This window comes from Rhinopithecus roxellana, chromosome 6, assembly GCF_007565055.1.
Source record: "Rhinopithecus roxellana isolate Shanxi Qingling chromosome 6, ASM756505v1, whole genome shotgun sequence".
NCBI lineage: Eukaryota > Metazoa > Chordata > Mammalia > Primates > Cercopithecidae > Rhinopithecus > Rhinopithecus roxellana.
Window position 1 is genome coordinate 2,747,154 of NC_044554.1, and position 17,367 is coordinate 2,764,520.

The following is a 17,367-nucleotide window of genomic DNA, read 5'->3' on the forward strand; positions in this document are numbered from 1 at the left end:
ACTCTGTTGCCCAATCCAGAGTGCAGTGATATGACCTTGGCTCACTGCAACCTCAACTTCCCAGGTTCAGTGGGAATCCTCCCACCTTAGCCTCCTGAGTAGCTCTGACTACAGCCATGTACCACTACACCTGACTAATTTTTTGTAGAGATAGAGTTTCACTATGTTGCCCAGGCTGGTCTTGAATTCCTGAGAGATGAAAGTTTTAAGAAAGAATTTAAAAATTATAGAGATCAAAAACACTCTAAAAGAAACATAGAATGCTTTTGAAGTACACATTAGTGGGCTGAACATGCTTGAGGAAAGAATTTCTGAGCTTGAAGATATGTAAACAGAAACTGCCAAAACTGAAAAGCAGAAAGAAAAATGACTACCAAAAAGGACAAAACAAAACTTTCAAGAACTGTGGGATAATTACATGTAATGGGAATACTGTAAGTAGAAGAAAGAGAAAAAGGAGCAGAAGCAATATTTAAAGCAATAATACAAAAAATTCCTCCAAATTAATGTCAGACAACAAATCACAGATTTGAGAAGCTCAGAGAACATCAAGAAGATATATGCCAAGAAAATCCAAACAAACAAACAAATGATACCTAGGCATAACATACTCAAACTTCAGAAAATCAAAGGTTAATGAAAAATTCTTAAATGAAGCTAAAGGGAAAAAACACCTTACCTGTAGAGGAGCCATAAAGAAAATACCTATAGAGAATATTAGAATTACATCCAACGTATCCTCAGAAATCATGCAAGCAAGAAGAGAATGGAGTGATCTGGTGAATGTCTTCATCTTTTTGGGCTTCTGTAACAAAATAACATAAATTGATTTACTTGTAAACAACAGAAATTTATTTCCCATAGTTCTGGAGGCTGGGAAATCCAAGATCAAGGTATTTGCAGATTTGATGTCTGATAAAGGCCCACTTCTTCATAGATGGCCATAATTTCACAGTGCTCTTACATGGCAGAAGGAACAAGGCAGCTCTCTGTGGTCTCTTTTATGGCACTAACACCATCTGGGCTCTACCCTCATGACATAATCCCCTCCCAAAAACACTCTCTCCTAATAACATCATTTCGAGAACTTACATTTCATCATATACATTTTGGGGGGAAATAAACATTCAGTCCATTGCGGTATATTTAGACCACTAACATTTAAGGTAATTATTGACATAGTTCGATTAATATCTACCATATTTATTACTATTTTCTGTTTGCTGCCTTTGTTCTTCTTCCTTTCTTTTTATTTATTTATTTGTTTATTTTAGAGGCAGGGTCTAACTGTCTTCTAGGCAGGAGTGAAGTTACACGATCACAGCCCACTGCAGCCTCAAATTTCTAGGCTCAGGGGATCTCCTCATCACAGCCTCCTGAGTAGCTGGGACTACAGGCACAGTCCTAGCTAATGCCTGGACTTTTTAAAGTTATGTTTTGTAAAGGTAGTGTCTTGCTATGTTGCTCAGGCTGGTCTCAAACTCCTAGCTTGAAGCGATCCTGTCCCCTTGGCCTCCCAAAGTGTTGGGAGAAAAAAATCTAGGGCAACTGATTTTAAAAAGTTAAAAACTAAAATAATGATATGCTAAGAAAAGAGAGAAAATCGAATTTTACAAAATGCTATGTAAAACCCACAGAAGCAGAAAAAGTGTGGAAAACAAAAATAGAAAAAATGAGCAAGGGTGTGGTGGCTCACACCTGTAATCCTAGCAAGAAAATCAGCAAAACCAAAAGGTGATTCTTCAAAAAATCAATAAAATTTATAAGCCTCTCACCAGGCTAAGAAACAAAGAGAGGATACACAAATTATGAATATCAGAAATGAAAGAAGGAACATCACTACTGATCTCATGAACATTGAAAGGATAATAAATGATGTTATAAACAGCTATACCCACGAATTTAACAACCTACATGAAAAGAACCAATTCCTTGAAATAGAATGTACCAAAAGTCATGCAAGAAGAAATTGACAATTAATATAGGCCTATATCTACTATAGAAATTGAATAAATAATTAATAACCTTCCAAAACAGAAAGCACCAAACCCAGATGAGATCACTGGTGATTTCCATCAAATATTTAAGAAAGAAATTATATCCATTCTCTACAATCTCTTCCAGAAACTAGAAATAGAGGGAAGCCTCCATAATTAATTTTGTGAAGCCAGAATTACCTTAATAGGAAAGCCAGAAAGAGATATTGCAAGAAAAGAAAGAAAACTGTAGACCAATATCTTTTATGAACATAGATGTAAAAATTCTCAAGAAAATATTACAAAATCAAATGCAACAAAGTGTAACAAAATTATACGTGATGACCAACTGAGATTTATTCCAGATATGCAAGACTGGTTCAACATTTGAAAAATCAATTAATGTAGTTCATCACATCAACAGATCATATCAACAGATACAGAAAAATTACATGATCATGTCAATAGATATAGAAGAAAACAGACAAAATCCTACACCAATTCATGATAAAAATTCTCAGCAAACTAAGAACAGAGAAGGATTTCCTCAACTTAATAAAGAACAGTTACAAAAACCTATAGCTAAAATCAGGAACAAAGCAGGATGTTTCCTTTCACCAGTGGTTTTCAACATTGTATTAGAAGTCCTAGCTAATGCAATAACACACAAAAGAATAAATAAAATGAATACTGATTGGAAGGGAAGAAATAAATCTGTGTTTGTTCACTGACAACATAATTATCTCTTAGAAAATCCAAAAGAACCAATTAAAAAGCTCCTGGAACTAATAAGCATTTATAGCAAGTGTGCAGGATACAAGATTAACATACAAAAACCAATCACTTTCCTATATACCAGCAAAGAACTAAGGGAATTTGAAATTAAAAATACATTACCATTTACATTAACACACTGAAATGGAATACTGAGCTATGAATGTAAGAAAATATGTATAAGATCTATAAGAAAAAAACCAAAGAACTCTGGTGAAAGATATCAAATAACTAAATAAATGGAGTAATAGTTTGTGTTCATGGTCAGAAAGACTCCATAATGTCAAAATGTCACTTATTCCCAAGTTGATTTGTAGATTAATCCCATTCAAAATTCGAGCAAGTTACTTTGTAAATATTGACTAAATGATCCTAAACTTTACATGGGCAAGCAAAAGACCCACAATAACCAACTCTATATTGGAGAACAAAATTGGAGGATCAGCACTACCTGACTTCAAGACGTATACAACTACAGTAGTCTAGACTGTGTGGTATTAGTGAAAGGATAGACAAATATATCAATGGAGCAGGGAGATCAGAAATCTACCCACATTTAGTCAATTGATCTTTGACAAAAAAGAAACACAATACAATAGAGAAAATATAGTCTTTTCAACAAATATTGCTGGAACAAATGGACATCCACATGCAAAAAATGAACGTAGATACAAACTTACACACTTTATAAAAACTCAAAACTGATCATACATATAAATGTAAAATTCAAAACTATAAAACACCTAGGAGATAATGTAGGAGAAAACCTAGATGACCTTAGGTATGACGATGACTTTTTAAGTACAAAACCAAAGGCATAATCCATGAAATAACTAATTTATAAACTGGAGTTTATTAAAATTAAAAAAACTTCTGTTCTGAGAAGGACAATGCCAAGGGAAGAAGGCAAGCCATATACTAGAGAAAAATTTGCAAAAGAAACATCTGATAAAGGATTGCTATCCAAAATATACAAAGAACTAAACTCTTAAAACTTAGTAACAAGAGAATAAATAACCTTATTTAAAAATGGGCCACAGCCCTACACAAACACCTCATCAAAGAAGATACACCGATGGCAAGTAAGCTTGTAAAAAGATGTTCAACATCATATGTCATTAGGAAACAGTACGATACCACTACACATCTATTAGAATGGAAAAAATTCAGATCAGTGACAACACCAAATTCTGATGAGGATGTAGAACAGTAGGAAGTCTCATTCATTGCTGATGGGAAGGCACAATGGTACAGCGACTTAGGAAGGCAGCTTAGCTGTTTCCTATAAAAGTGTACATACATACTCTTACCATATGATCCAAAGATTTCCCTCCTTGATACTTACCCCAATGAGTTGAACACTGTTGTCCACATAAATCTGCCCATGAATATTTATAACAGCTTTATTCATAACTTCCTTAACTTAGAATCAACTAAGATGTCCTCATGTGGATGAGTGGATAAATAAACAGTGGTACATGTGGACAATGGATTGTTTTTCTGTGCTAAAAAGAAATATGCTATCAAGCCATGAAGAGACATGGAGGACACTTATGTGCATGTTGCTAAGTGAAAGAAGTCAATCTGAAAAGGCTACATACTTTATGACTCCTGCTACAGTCATGTGCCACGTAATGACATTTCAGTCAACAGTGGCACCCATATACAATAGTGGTTTCATAAGATTATAGTACCTTATTTTTACTGTACTTTTTCTGTGTTTAAATACACAAATATTTACCATTATGTTATAAATGCCCACAGTATTCAGTATAGTAACATGTCAGATAGGTCTGTAGCCTAGGAAAAATAGACTATACCGTATAACTTAGGTGTGTAGTAGGTTATATCATTTTGGCTTGTGTAAGTTCACTCTGTTATGACCATACAATGACAAATTCACCTAATGACACACATCTCAGATCATATTTTCATTGTTAAGTGGTGCATGACTATATATGACATTCTGGAAAAGGCAAATCTATGGAGACAGTAAGGTGATCAGTGGCTGCCAGTGGTTGGTGGGAAGGAGAGATGAATAAGCAGAACACAAGGATTTTTAGGGCTGAGAAACTATTTTGTACCATATTTCAGTGGTGGATACCTGTCATTTTACATTTGTAAAAACCCATTGAATGTACAACACCAAGAGGGAACCCTAACATAAACTATGGACTTTGGGTGATAATGATGCGTCAGTGTTGGTAATCAGTTGTAAAAAGACACCACTTTTTTGGGGGAGACTATTTATGTGTGTGCCCAGGGGTATACAAAAACTCTCTATACATTTAGCACAACTTTTTTGTGAACCTAAAACTACCCTAAAAAAATAAAGTTTATGAATTAACAACAACAATGAAAAAGCATGACTGTATGTTTAAATGCTAATTTCAGAATCGTTGAGATGTTTGTTAATTACTTTGCAGAGGGATCTTGTAGAAAGTTCTGAATCCTTCACAATGCTTCCCCCCTAATGATGATTTTACAACTGAGCTGAAATAATTTTGTTCAAGGTATTATAGCTTGTTTCAGGGACAGATGTTACTAGAAACACTAGCCTGGAGATTGTAACTGGTGGTCTACAAACCAAGTTCAGGGTACAGATGTAGTTCTGTGAGGTCCATTCAATGTTTCTTTTAGTTTAATTAATGGCAACATTTGAAAATCAGAAGATTTTACATTTAAACTGTAGATTTTGTGTTTTTCTTGAAAAATGGGAATTGTTAGCCAACTGTGTTTGCTTTCATGGGAGATGGCAAGTGGCTAAACGGTAACTGTCCCCTTTAGGAGGTACATTTGATCTCCAGTTCACACTGGAGCTGCCATCCTGATTCTCTTGTTCATGGGTCTGTGAGGTCACTGTAGGCATTAGAGTTTGCAGCTCATCCCGGGTGGTTAAATCATGGTAGTGCCATTTTATAGGTATGCTTCCTATCTCTGCTTTTCCCCTCTCCTTATCTTTCTTCATTCATCTCTCTCTCTCTTTCTCTCTCTCTCTCATCTCATATATGTATATACATCCTTCTGTTGACAGGTTTTTGTCCAGATGCCATAATACATAACATATCATGATAGACATCTCTTTCAATTGCGTATTTCAAATATGGAGTAATATTCAAGCACAAATGTTTATCACAGCTCATTATTATCCTTATAGGCAGACCTTCAAAAAACCAGTTAAACATTTCTGGGAGCAAATTCAGTTCTATTGCAGAACAGAGAAAAATGGATCTATCCATTAATTCATGGTACATGTGGAATGACCATGTTGCATGAGTTGACCATGAGTTGGCTTTGCAGGTAATCAGGGTTAGGGGATAGAGGTTTAGGAAGGTGGCTGGAGTCAACTTCACTGCCAATCTTACAAAGCAGCAAGTTTCGTCTGGCTAATTTGTCTATAAACTGTAATAAGTGAGAATGAGTGCTTATTAGGACACAACTAAAGAGACATTTTGAAGCATTTTAGTTATGTCTGATTTCATTATTTTAATTATTGTGATTACATCTCACCTTATGTAATAAAGGTCCTGGAGCAAAGACCTATTCTCAAGCTTGTATTTTTCTAAGGAGAAAATCAAGGCAGATCACCAACTGAGAAAATTGTGTCACTTTATCTTTTTTTCACAAGGAATATAAACAGAGAGAATGGAGTTTCCACCTGTAGTATAGAAGGAAATAAATCGCTTTTGAGAAGAGGTCTCCAGAAGTTAAATTTCAAGTGGCATTTTTAGGTGGCAGAAAATTTGGAGGTTCTGCAAGGTCAAAAAATATGTACGTTAAAAATGACAGGGCTAGAGAAATCCAAAGCAAATTGGTGTTCTATTTCTGCAATTGAATGGAAAATTAGAGTTTCTAGGGCCCCTCCAAAAAAATCAGCAGAAATTCTTGCAGTTGTTACTTTTGAGGGACTGAGCTTACAAAGCCTGAGTCATTGCAACAGACCTGGAAAGGACCTCACAGATAGTTCTTCGCCATTTTTTAGATGCCAAGGTAAGCACCTTGTCCAAGTTAATTGTTTCCGAAAGAGACAAAGGATTAATAAATAATAATTTATTAATAAAATAAAACACATAGGAGTTTTCAGGGTTGTTGGCTATTTTATTAAAATTCAGAGTTGGAGTAAATGGCATTTACTCAACGCTAATTTATGAAGAGCCAGAGGTGGCAGGGGATATGAGGTCGGTCACTCACCAGTTCCTGCCTTGCAGAACTTACAGTCAACCTACAAAAGGTCACCTAAGCTAACCAGGTGTGTATGTGTGTGTGTGTGTGTAGCACTAGAAATCTTTCTACTCTTCCGTAATGAACAATTTCTCTGGTTTCTCAACACCATAAAAAATAGGATGTTTTGCTATCCACTGTTAAAATAAATGTCAAACACAACTAGTTAGTGGTGACACAAGCATTAGAATCATCAGTGCCTGCATTTAGGGCAATTGCTGTGTCACTGGAGATTAGGGAGTTGTTCTGACGTTGTGGCATTCAGTTTTGTCACCTGCTAAGATCATTTGGCAGGTGTGCACTGCCTTTCCTTCTTAGTAATGTCACTGAGGCCAGTTAATTGTAGCCTAAAGGAGAAGGGTAGACTGTTTCTGTGATCAGAAGCATCTTTTTTTTCTCCCCATTGGTGGATGGTTCTTGGCGGTCCTTGGAAGTCCACCATAGGCTTGCATAACCTGCTGGTGGTAGGACTCCTGTCACTCTGGGGCAGAGGCTCCCTGAACCAGGCCATGCCTCCCCAGGTCACTTCCTCCTCCCTCATGTTGGCCAGTGACCTCCTCCTCAGCCTGGGCCCAGAGGGAGGGGAGCAGCCCCTTGGGCTGGACTCATAGGTGGCATTCTGACAATGGGTGTGTAGAGAGAGAAACACCCCCTCATTAGGCTCACGGGAGGTGCAGGTTGTTTGTCACTCATCATAACACAACACACCTTAATGTATAGAAGAAGGTAGTCAACCCCTTGTTAAATATTTCAATGATATATTTTATATATACTTGAGATTAAATTATTTTATGTTTAATATATAAACATTCATACATTATATTATCATACACTATATATATTTCTATAATATGTACATTGTACACACACACTCTTTCTGTGTATTTGTGGCGGGGAGAGAGAGATAACGTGGAGTATCCAAATGAACAGGGACCCAAAAATGCCAGGACCATTTGCCATTAACTGTGACTTTGAGCATGTGATATTTTTTCAATCTCTCCGAGCAACAGCCTTGTGTGATCTTCTGTGGACTGGCATAGGTGTTTGCATACAGGATTGCTCTGCCCTGAAATAATGCAGGGACAGCACCCGGCACATGGTCGGCTCTTGATAGAACCATTGTGCACAGGCGTTTTTTCCAGCTGAAGGGTTGCCTATATAAACCCTTAAAGGGTTACTGTTCTTTCCTTTCCCTGTAAGTTGTGTGAGCAGCTCCGCATATGCAGATAGAGCAAAAAAAGCCTGAAGTGGAGCCCAGCCCATTAGATTTCCCCTTTAATTGGTCGTCATATGAACAATCAAAACATAGAATTAGTCATTAATTTTTTTAAGAAGACCCCTTCAAGTCTCCAATGGCGCAGCTTAGCAACTATGACTTTTCTCTGAGATTTCTCATTATGAACTTTGAAGACCACACTGTTCCTTCCCTCAAAAGAACTGCTATTTGTTGCAGCAGCTGCGAGGGAAAAAGGGCCGCGTGGGCCCCAAAGCCACTGGCACTGGCAGGCGTGTCCTGCTGTCGCAGATGGACACGCTAATAGGGGCCTGGGACCGACACGATGAACTGGCCTGTCCTGCGCGGGCTGGGGGGCCTCGGGGCCAGCGGCCTTTCACAATAGCTCCCGACTGCATTTCTTCAGGGTCACTGTCAATCCTGCGTCCCTTGGCGTTTTGGTGGGGTGGGGATGGGGGACTCTGATCCTGGGCTGAGCCTGAGGTTTCAGAGCAGGTGGAGGTGACAGTGAGCTGCGTGCTTGCGCGCGGCCTTCGGGCCTGGCAGGAGATTTCCAGCGCGCCGGGAGGGCTTTGCCGAAGCTGCGGGCGGACCTCGGGCGCTGGGCCAGGACCTGACTGGCATTTCACAGGGCTCTGCTGGAGCCTGCAGGACGCGGCCCTGCCTCCCAGGCCTCTCAGCCTCCGAGGCCGTGTTCGGGGAGGTGGTGAGTTCCGATGCTGCCAGAGTTCACTGCCTGGCTCTTTATTGGGCCTTTGCTAATAAGCTTGGGTTTCTCACTGCTTTGTTTTACCAATTTGGCTCTCCCCCTCCCCCGCCCCGGAACTTTTTGTTTATTTATTTTAAATCTTTCTGTCTTAATTGAGGACTTGGAGGCCTCACTGGCCGGGGGGGTTGATTTCTGCGGGATGGAGCAGGGGTATTGGAGGCTTTTGCTTCCTTTCCTTTTCTGAATTTGGGATGTTTCTAGAATTTGTTTTTCAAATTATTAGGTAGTCTGCAGTGGCTTTGCCCAGCACCTGGCACCGAAGCTAGCGGTCGCACAAGTCGCGCTGGAATCTGGCTGAGGTCTCCCCTCCGTGGGCGGCAGGGAAGGGCAGGTGCCTCAGCCCTCGGGGCCCGCACGCAGCAGCGGCTTCAGCGCCCAACCCCACTGTCAGGGCCAGGTTCTGACGCGGTGACTCCGTAGCCAAGGCCTGAGATCGCCTTCTCCACCTCTCTAATGGGTCTTTCTGAGGTAGGGTTTCCGCGGACTGAGCGAGGGGCGGCTGGCCAGCCTGCCCGGGCACATTTTTCCCTCCTTGCGGGCCTCAGCCAGGCCCGCCCTGCTCCCCGTGGCCGCGGCGAACCTGGACCCCCTGCTCTGGCTGCACCGGGCTCACAGAAGTGCATCCAGGAAATGCCATCCTTCGGTTCGTAGGAGGGGACACATCATCTCCCTCCAGGCCACCAGATTTAACTCATTCTCCAAGAAGTGTGAATAGGCAGACCTGGTCCTTTGACACAGTGCTAAGAGGTCCTCAGAGAAGTTCCCCACAGGAGCCCGGAAACCCGGTTCTACAGCCGGTCTGATCCGTGGGTGACCTCACGGAGGCTCGAGTTTCCCTAAGGAGCTCCCATCTTCCAGAGGAAACACTCAGCCCTGAGCTGCAGGACCTGGAAGGGAAGTTGCTCTCACACACCCTGGAGGCTTCACACTGCAGGGCCTCAAGGAGCTCAGCCAGCTGTGTTCACTCAGGCAAGGCCTTTACTTGGCTTTAGGAGACCTAAAGACCCCAAGCTCTAGGTTAGTATGAAGATAAAGTCTGTGTCATGGGACAGTTTCAAGGACCAGCACTGGTCAGTGCTGGATCTTGTGCAGGACCGAAGGCTGCTAACGGGGTGGAACAGCGGGAAACCTGTTCTGGGGATGCAGACCCTCTGCACGCTGACGAACTCCAGCAGGCCGAATCCCATGCAGGACCGCCTCCCCTCTGTCATCTCCAAGCCTAGGGTTCTGCCTCTGACATGTTGCCTGACCCAGGGCACAGCAGTTGTACCTTTGCCTTGAACAGACTGTTAGCTTGACCCAGGAGCCACCTCAGGAGGCTGTGTCCTCAAGGCTGTTCATTCACAGAAGCCACTAAGTCCTTTCTGTCTCCAGAGGTAGGCTGGATTCTCTTCTGGTCCCACTCAAGAAAGCCTCGAATGCTCATTGATCTGTCACCTCTCACAGGAGATGTGGGGCGTGGAGCTGTGCAGAACAGACCTTTGCCTTGTTTCCAGGCCTTGTTTGGGGTTCAGGAGAAAAGTGAGTGGGAGATGGCCTTTAGCTCATTCCAGTTCGAAGTGAAATTGCTTCATTTGTGTAATGAACGCCTCAGTCGTATGTGCATTCGTGAATTTGGTCGAGGGACTTCGGCGTTGCTTGCTGTCCAAACCCCAAATTATTAAAATAGTGCCCAGCACATACTCCAGGGGGTAAAAAACTGCCTGTGAACATCCAGTAATCGTAGATATCATGGGATAGGTGCTATGCAAAAAAATGAAGTAGGGAAGGGGCACAGAGAGGAATGCCTCCTAAATAAGATGCTTAGGGAGGGGCTAACAGAGGAGGCCATGTGTGTCTGGGAGGAGCAGCCTTCCGTGTATGCAGAACTCTACCGTGTTTACCTAGAGAACTGGAGGGAGGCCAACGTGGCTCAGTGGAGGAGGGCATGGGGGGGGCGAAGAAGGGGATGATGTAGGGAAGGGGTCTTGTAGGGCCTTGGTAGGCTATTGTAATGTTTTCAGCTTCTATTAAAAAATAGATGGAGGCTGGGAACAGCAGTGGTTTACCCCTGTAATCCCAGAACTTCGAGAAACTGAGGCTGGAGGATCACTTGAGCCCAGGAAGTTGAGACCTGCCTGGGTAACATAGCGACACCCTGTTTCTACAAAAATTTAAAAAAGTAGCCAGGTGTGATGGCACATTCCTGAAATCCCAGTTACACTGGGGGCTGAGGCAGGAGGATCGCTTGAGCCCCAGAGGCCAAGGTTGCAGTGAGACATGATCATGCCACTGCACTCCAGCCTGACAGAGCTAAGACCCTGTCTCAAAAAACAAACAAATGAAAAATAGATGAGAAAAAATTGGAAGACTGTAACAGACAAGTGTCAGGCATTGTCAAGTTGGTCTTAGTGGGATCCTTCTTCCAGCTGTGTCCACAAGGAAAGGAAGGCAGATAAGAGGCTGCTGCAATAGTTCAGGTGAGACACAGGACTGGCTTGCAGCTGTGGAGCAGGCAGAGAGGTGTGATTGGATTCTGCTTGTACTTTGGAGAAACAGCTGACATGAATTCTTGACAGATCACATCTGGGGTGTGAGGGACAGACAAACCAAGGGTGACTCCAAGGTTTTGATCAGCAACTTGGTGATGAGACTTCACTGAGATGAAAAACAGAGAGGGAGGAGAGGGAAGGAGAAAACCCCAGAGTCTCCTGTGTTTGAGGTAGTTTTTGGACTTTCAAATGGAGGTATTGAGCTAAAGGTTGAATATATAGCTTGGTTTTCAGGAGAGAGGTCTAGGCAAGAGATAAAAATCGGGATCTTCAATATACGGTTGCTATTTAAAGTCTTGAGATTAAGCCAGATCATAAAGAGATTAGAAGAGAATATAAAGGGCAAGGAGAAGAGATTGAGTCTTGAGCCCTGGGTCCTGCAAGGGGAAGAGACCCAGGAGACGAGGAAGGAGCAGAGGCACCAAAAGGGAGGGATGTGATTGTCCTAGAGCAAGGGGAAGAGCAACCATTAATCAGCCTTACCCAAAGCTGCAGATAAGTCAGCGGATTCCAGCAAATAGAATATCCCTGGTGTTCTTATCAAGGAAAAGATTCATGGGAGTGATGAGGAAAGAGTCTGATCTGAGTGGGGTTTTAGTTGGAATTTTAATAATCTATGGGCATAGTTAGGAAGTATTGATATCTTCACAATATTTTCTGTACCTCCTTATATTATTAAGTCTTCACATTGCCTTCCCATTTATGTCTCTTTTTTTCACATATTTCCTAGGCAGATATCAAGTGAAAAGTTTGCTCTGCCAGGGATCTGAAAGGTGTCTGTGGAAGGAGGATGGCGGGATAGTGCTTATCCTTCAGGCAACTACAATGGGAAGTGAGGGTACTGAAGGGGTGGGCATCAAAGCAGAGTGTCTAAGGGTGCCAGGAAGGAGGAGGAAGGGAACAGGGTGGCTGGCAAGCATCACTACCAAGGCTTGCCTTAGAAACGGTGAATGAGATGGACCTTTGAGAAAAGTCACCTGCTCTTGTTTATGTCCACACGTTTTATTAATTTAATTTCATTTAAATTTTGAATACTTAATTCATTCGTTCAAAATTAGTTTTAAAACTGTACAGTGAAAAGCCCCATCCCATCTCCAGCCACCACTAGAGATGATCATGCTCATCAGCTCCTTGGGAGTTTTAGTTTGCTTTCTGTTGCTTATAACAGCATACCTGAAACTGAGTAACTACAAAGAAAAGAAATTTATTTCTTACATTTATGGAGGCTTGGAAGTACCGGGTTGGGGAACTGCATCTGCTGAGATCTGCTGAGAGCCTTCTTGCTGGTGGGGCCCTCTGCAGAGTCCCCAGGTAGCGCCCTCTGCAGAGTCCCCAGGTAGCGCAGGGCATCTCATGGTAAGGGGGCTGAGCGTGCTACATAATATGCTAGCTCAGATTCCTCTTCTTCTTACAAACCACAAGCCTCGCTCTCATTATAACACATTGATTCGTTAATCTAATCTATTAACCTCTTAATACTGCCACATTGGAAATCAAGTTTCAGCATGAGTTTTGGAGAGGACATTCAAACCAGAGATAGTCTCTATATATACAGTGTTCTTTCTGCACTTAAAAAAATGTGTAATAATATATCCTGGAGCTCTTTCCATGTCAATACTTAAGTGTTACTTATTATTTGTTGCCTAGTATATTTTTTCTTCCTTCCTTCCTTCCCTCTTCCTTCCTTCCTTCCTTCCTTCCTTCCTTCCTTCCTTCCTTCCTTCCTTCTCTCTCTCTCATTCTTTCTTTCTTCTTTCTTTTTCTTTCTCTCTCTCTCTCACACACACACACACACACACACATTCTCTCTCTGCCTATCTATTATCTATCTATCTATCTATCTATCTATCTATCTATCTATCTATCTATCTATCTATGTAGGACACTCTAAATAGATCCGGCTTATTGTATGTAACTATACCTCCATTAAGTTGAAGCTAATTTATTTACCTGGCTTCCTGCTGAAGGACACTTAGAGTATTTCCATACAATGCTAACTGAATAACCTGTAATATGATTTCACACATTTGCAAGTAGAATTTCTGAGTGTTTTGTTTCTAATTTTAATTTTTTTATTTATATTCTTTTTAAAAGATCTACACCTTTAATATTAAGATAAATTTCTATGCAATAAAATTCAGGCATGAAATGGTTTTATCTTGTTTTTGCATTTCCTTATTGTCTAATGGCATCAAGCTTTGTTCATGTACTCATTAGCCATTTATCTTCAACTTAATGGAGGCATAGTTTACAAGCAAAAAGCTGCACTATTTAGGGTGTCCATTCAATGTGCTGTGACACCATGAGCACTGCTACAATCAAGGCACAGGATGCTTCCATCACCTCGAGAGGTTGCCATGCTACTTTGCAAAACCCTCTGCCTCTGCCCGTGGCCTCACACAACTACTGATCTATCTGATGTCACCAAAGAATAGTTTGCATTTTTTATAAGTTGAAAAAGAATTTAGATTTCAAAAAGAATCATTCATTATGAAGCATTTTGTGTTTGGCTTTTGTCACTCAGCTCAATAATTTCCCTCCATGTTTCTGCATTGATCGGTAGTTTGTTTCTTTTTCCTGCTGCATAGTACTCCATTGTGTGGCTATAAACAACCTTTTGTTTATCCATTCACCACTAGTTAAAAAAGAAGGTGGTGACACATTTCTCTAAACAGTGTTTTATCTCATCAGACTCTAAAAATTTAGCATAGTGATGCTTTTCTTCAGTGTTTCGGGCCTTGACTAGTTTCTCTTTAGGTGAGATCTGGAAGTGGGTTTGGATGGATAACCGTGGTGTTCCTCAGGAGGGTGTGTGCCCTGCCATTTCCTTGCCATGCCTAAACCTGCATGAAATGAAACAACAGAAAGTTAATTCTTAGTGGATATCCCTTTGGAGTCAAATATATTTGATTGATAAAGAATACAAGTCACCTAGAATTTACGAGAAGCATGTATCTCTTGCCTACATGATATTTAAGATTGAAACCATAGTATTAATTAACAAATTAAAATTGGATACCGATTTCTCTTCTTGGGTGGGGATGGGGGCACTTTTTCAGACTTCTCGGAAAACCATGGGGAGACTAAATGTTAATGAAATTGCACTGCCTACTTCTCATAAAAAAGCTAATTAAATTACTTAAAATGTTTAGTTGTAGTTGAAATAAAAATCACATATGTGTCAGAATTTACAATTAAACTAATAGAGATTAGAAAAAGTGCACACATAATACAACGTTAATTACCAACCCAATTGGAGTCTTAATATTTTTTATTTGTTAGGTATATAAGTTACAGTAATCTATTTGAGAGGGCTTAAAGTAAATGTGGTATTAAAAAGATATTTAACACCTATCTAACATAAAAAATATAAAAGTAAATGGAGCATAATTCATATATTTTAAAAAGCTATGATGGAAAAAGATAGCAGAGAATGACAACTAGAGAATAATCGAAACCAAATTATAAACGACAGAGAAGAGTGAAGCAAAAGGCCTCAAAATAAATGGACACGAGGCTGGGCATGGGCGCTCACATCTGTAATGCCAGCACTTTGGGAGGCTGAGGCAGATGGATTGCCTGAGCTCAGGACTTCAAGACCAGCCTGGGCAACATAGTGAAACCAAAAAATGCAAAAAAATTAGCTAGGCATGGTGGTTGGCACCCGTGGTCCCAGATACTTGAGATGCTGACATGGAAGATGGATGGTTTGAGTTCAGGATGTGGAGGCTGCAGTGAGCTGAGATTGCACCACTGCACTCCAATCTGGGTGACAGAGTGAGATTCTGTCTCAAATAATAATAATCATATTAAAAAATGGGCATAAAATGTGAACGTTTAACTCAAACAGGAGTAAAACAAATAGAGATTAAAAATATTTTTCTTTCTTAGGAATCAGAGAAGAGGAAACTTAAATTACTTTTTAGTAATATATATAAATAAATATGTAAACATATTACATATATAATATATGTTTATATAATGCTGGTGAGGTCAAGATGAAACTGGACATATTCCTTGCTGGTAACTTTCTAAATTTTTGAGACCAATATGGAAAAAATTTTAGGATCCACAAAAATGTATCCCTGGGCCCACTGAGTATACTGTTAAAGCTATTTTATAGGAGTAGTCCAAATACTAAAGTTAATGCTCTGCTAACTTTTCAGTACATGATCTAAATCTCCTTTCATTACGAGTTTGCACATCTGAATCCACTTCGGGGTGTGCATTGTGGCAACAAAAATTAATTTTCTTTTCTTAAAAGTAATTTTAAGCGTGTGTTTCAATATTGTAGGTGTATTAAGTTAATTATTGGTATAGAGATAAATTTATCAGAATTATTTGTTCATTTTCCTTTGTTGCTACTTTAAACCAAAAGATCAGTTTTTAAAATACCTCAAACCAACGTAATGACCAAAAAAGAGGTAATGGACAGAAAGAGAGATAAATGGAGAGTTGACACAGACAACTTGAATTTGGGGTAAATGAATGAAAGTATTGTTGAAATCACTTTTAACTATGTATTCTGCACTGGTAATAAATTCCACCTAAGGCAATGACAAAAATATTACTAGTAAAGTCTAATATAGTTTCCATTTATGGGTGTTCAAGCTGAAAGTGTCAATCACAAATATGGCATTTTAAAATAAATTCTTTTTATCACATTTCTGGATTTTAAGTTAGTAAATTTATAACTAACTGTTTTGGTGTTTATGTATGAATTGTTCATTTAGTGTTGAAACATGCATTCAGTCCCAGCTTCGCCACAGTTTACCAGCTAAGGTATTATTCAACTTTTTTTTTAAATCTTAGCAAATGTGAAAAGCATTCATTTATATTCACTTAAGCATTCATTTCTATTTGTTTTTGTTTGTTTGTTTTAGATTTCTTAGCTGTTTAAGCAAAGAAAAGAGAGAAACTAAATCCCAGATACTAAACATGAAGAATAAGAAGTTCAGGACTCTTTCACTTACAAGTGACAGAAAAACAAAATATCCAGAATTGGCTTAAGCCAAAAAAAAAAAAAAAAAAAAAAAAAAAAAAAGAGAGAGAGAGAATTTACAGGCTCCATTTCTAAAAGCCCAGAGTGAGAGGCAGGTGCAGCTTGTGACAGCCTGTGAGCCAAATCTGGCCTCTGCCTGATGGAGGGTCAGCCAGCTAAGGATGGTTCCTATACCTCTTCAATGGCTGGGGGAAAAAATCAACAGAAGAACAGTCTTTCAGAGCATGTGAAAATTCAAATGCCAGGGTCCATAAACAGAGTTTTATTGCACATAGCTATGCCCTTTTGTTTACACACTGTACTGCTTTCACGCTAGGATAACAGAGTTGAGGAATCACTACAGAGACTTCATGGCCCACACAGTCTAGAAGATTTACTAGTTGGCCCTTACAGAGAAAGTCTGTGGCCCTGCCCTGGAAGCTCAATGGTGCTAGCACTGAGCTACATCCACTGGCATCGTTCCACCTGCCCCCACTGCCTTCCTGTGTGTTGGCTCCATTTTCATACTGTGTGGGCAAGAGGGTGGCACCATCACACATGAGCTTCCTACCCACTCAGCAGAGGAAAGGAGAAGGAGAAATTCTCTTTCCCACTCAGCGCAAAGAACTGAGCTCGAGTCCCATCGGTCTGGCTTGGATGTGGTGTCTGTCTCCATGGCAGAGTGTTCTGATGGTTCAGGCGTGGATAATTCACCAACCCTGGAGCTGGGGCCCTGCCTGTCACTCCTCAGTCTCATGTATTGAGCAGTGGTCAAGGCAGAAGTCGATCATGCAGGGACACATAGACCATGTTAAAACTTGAAGTTTTATTCTATATTTAGTGGGATCATGTAATCAGATTTATATTTCAAAAAGATGTCC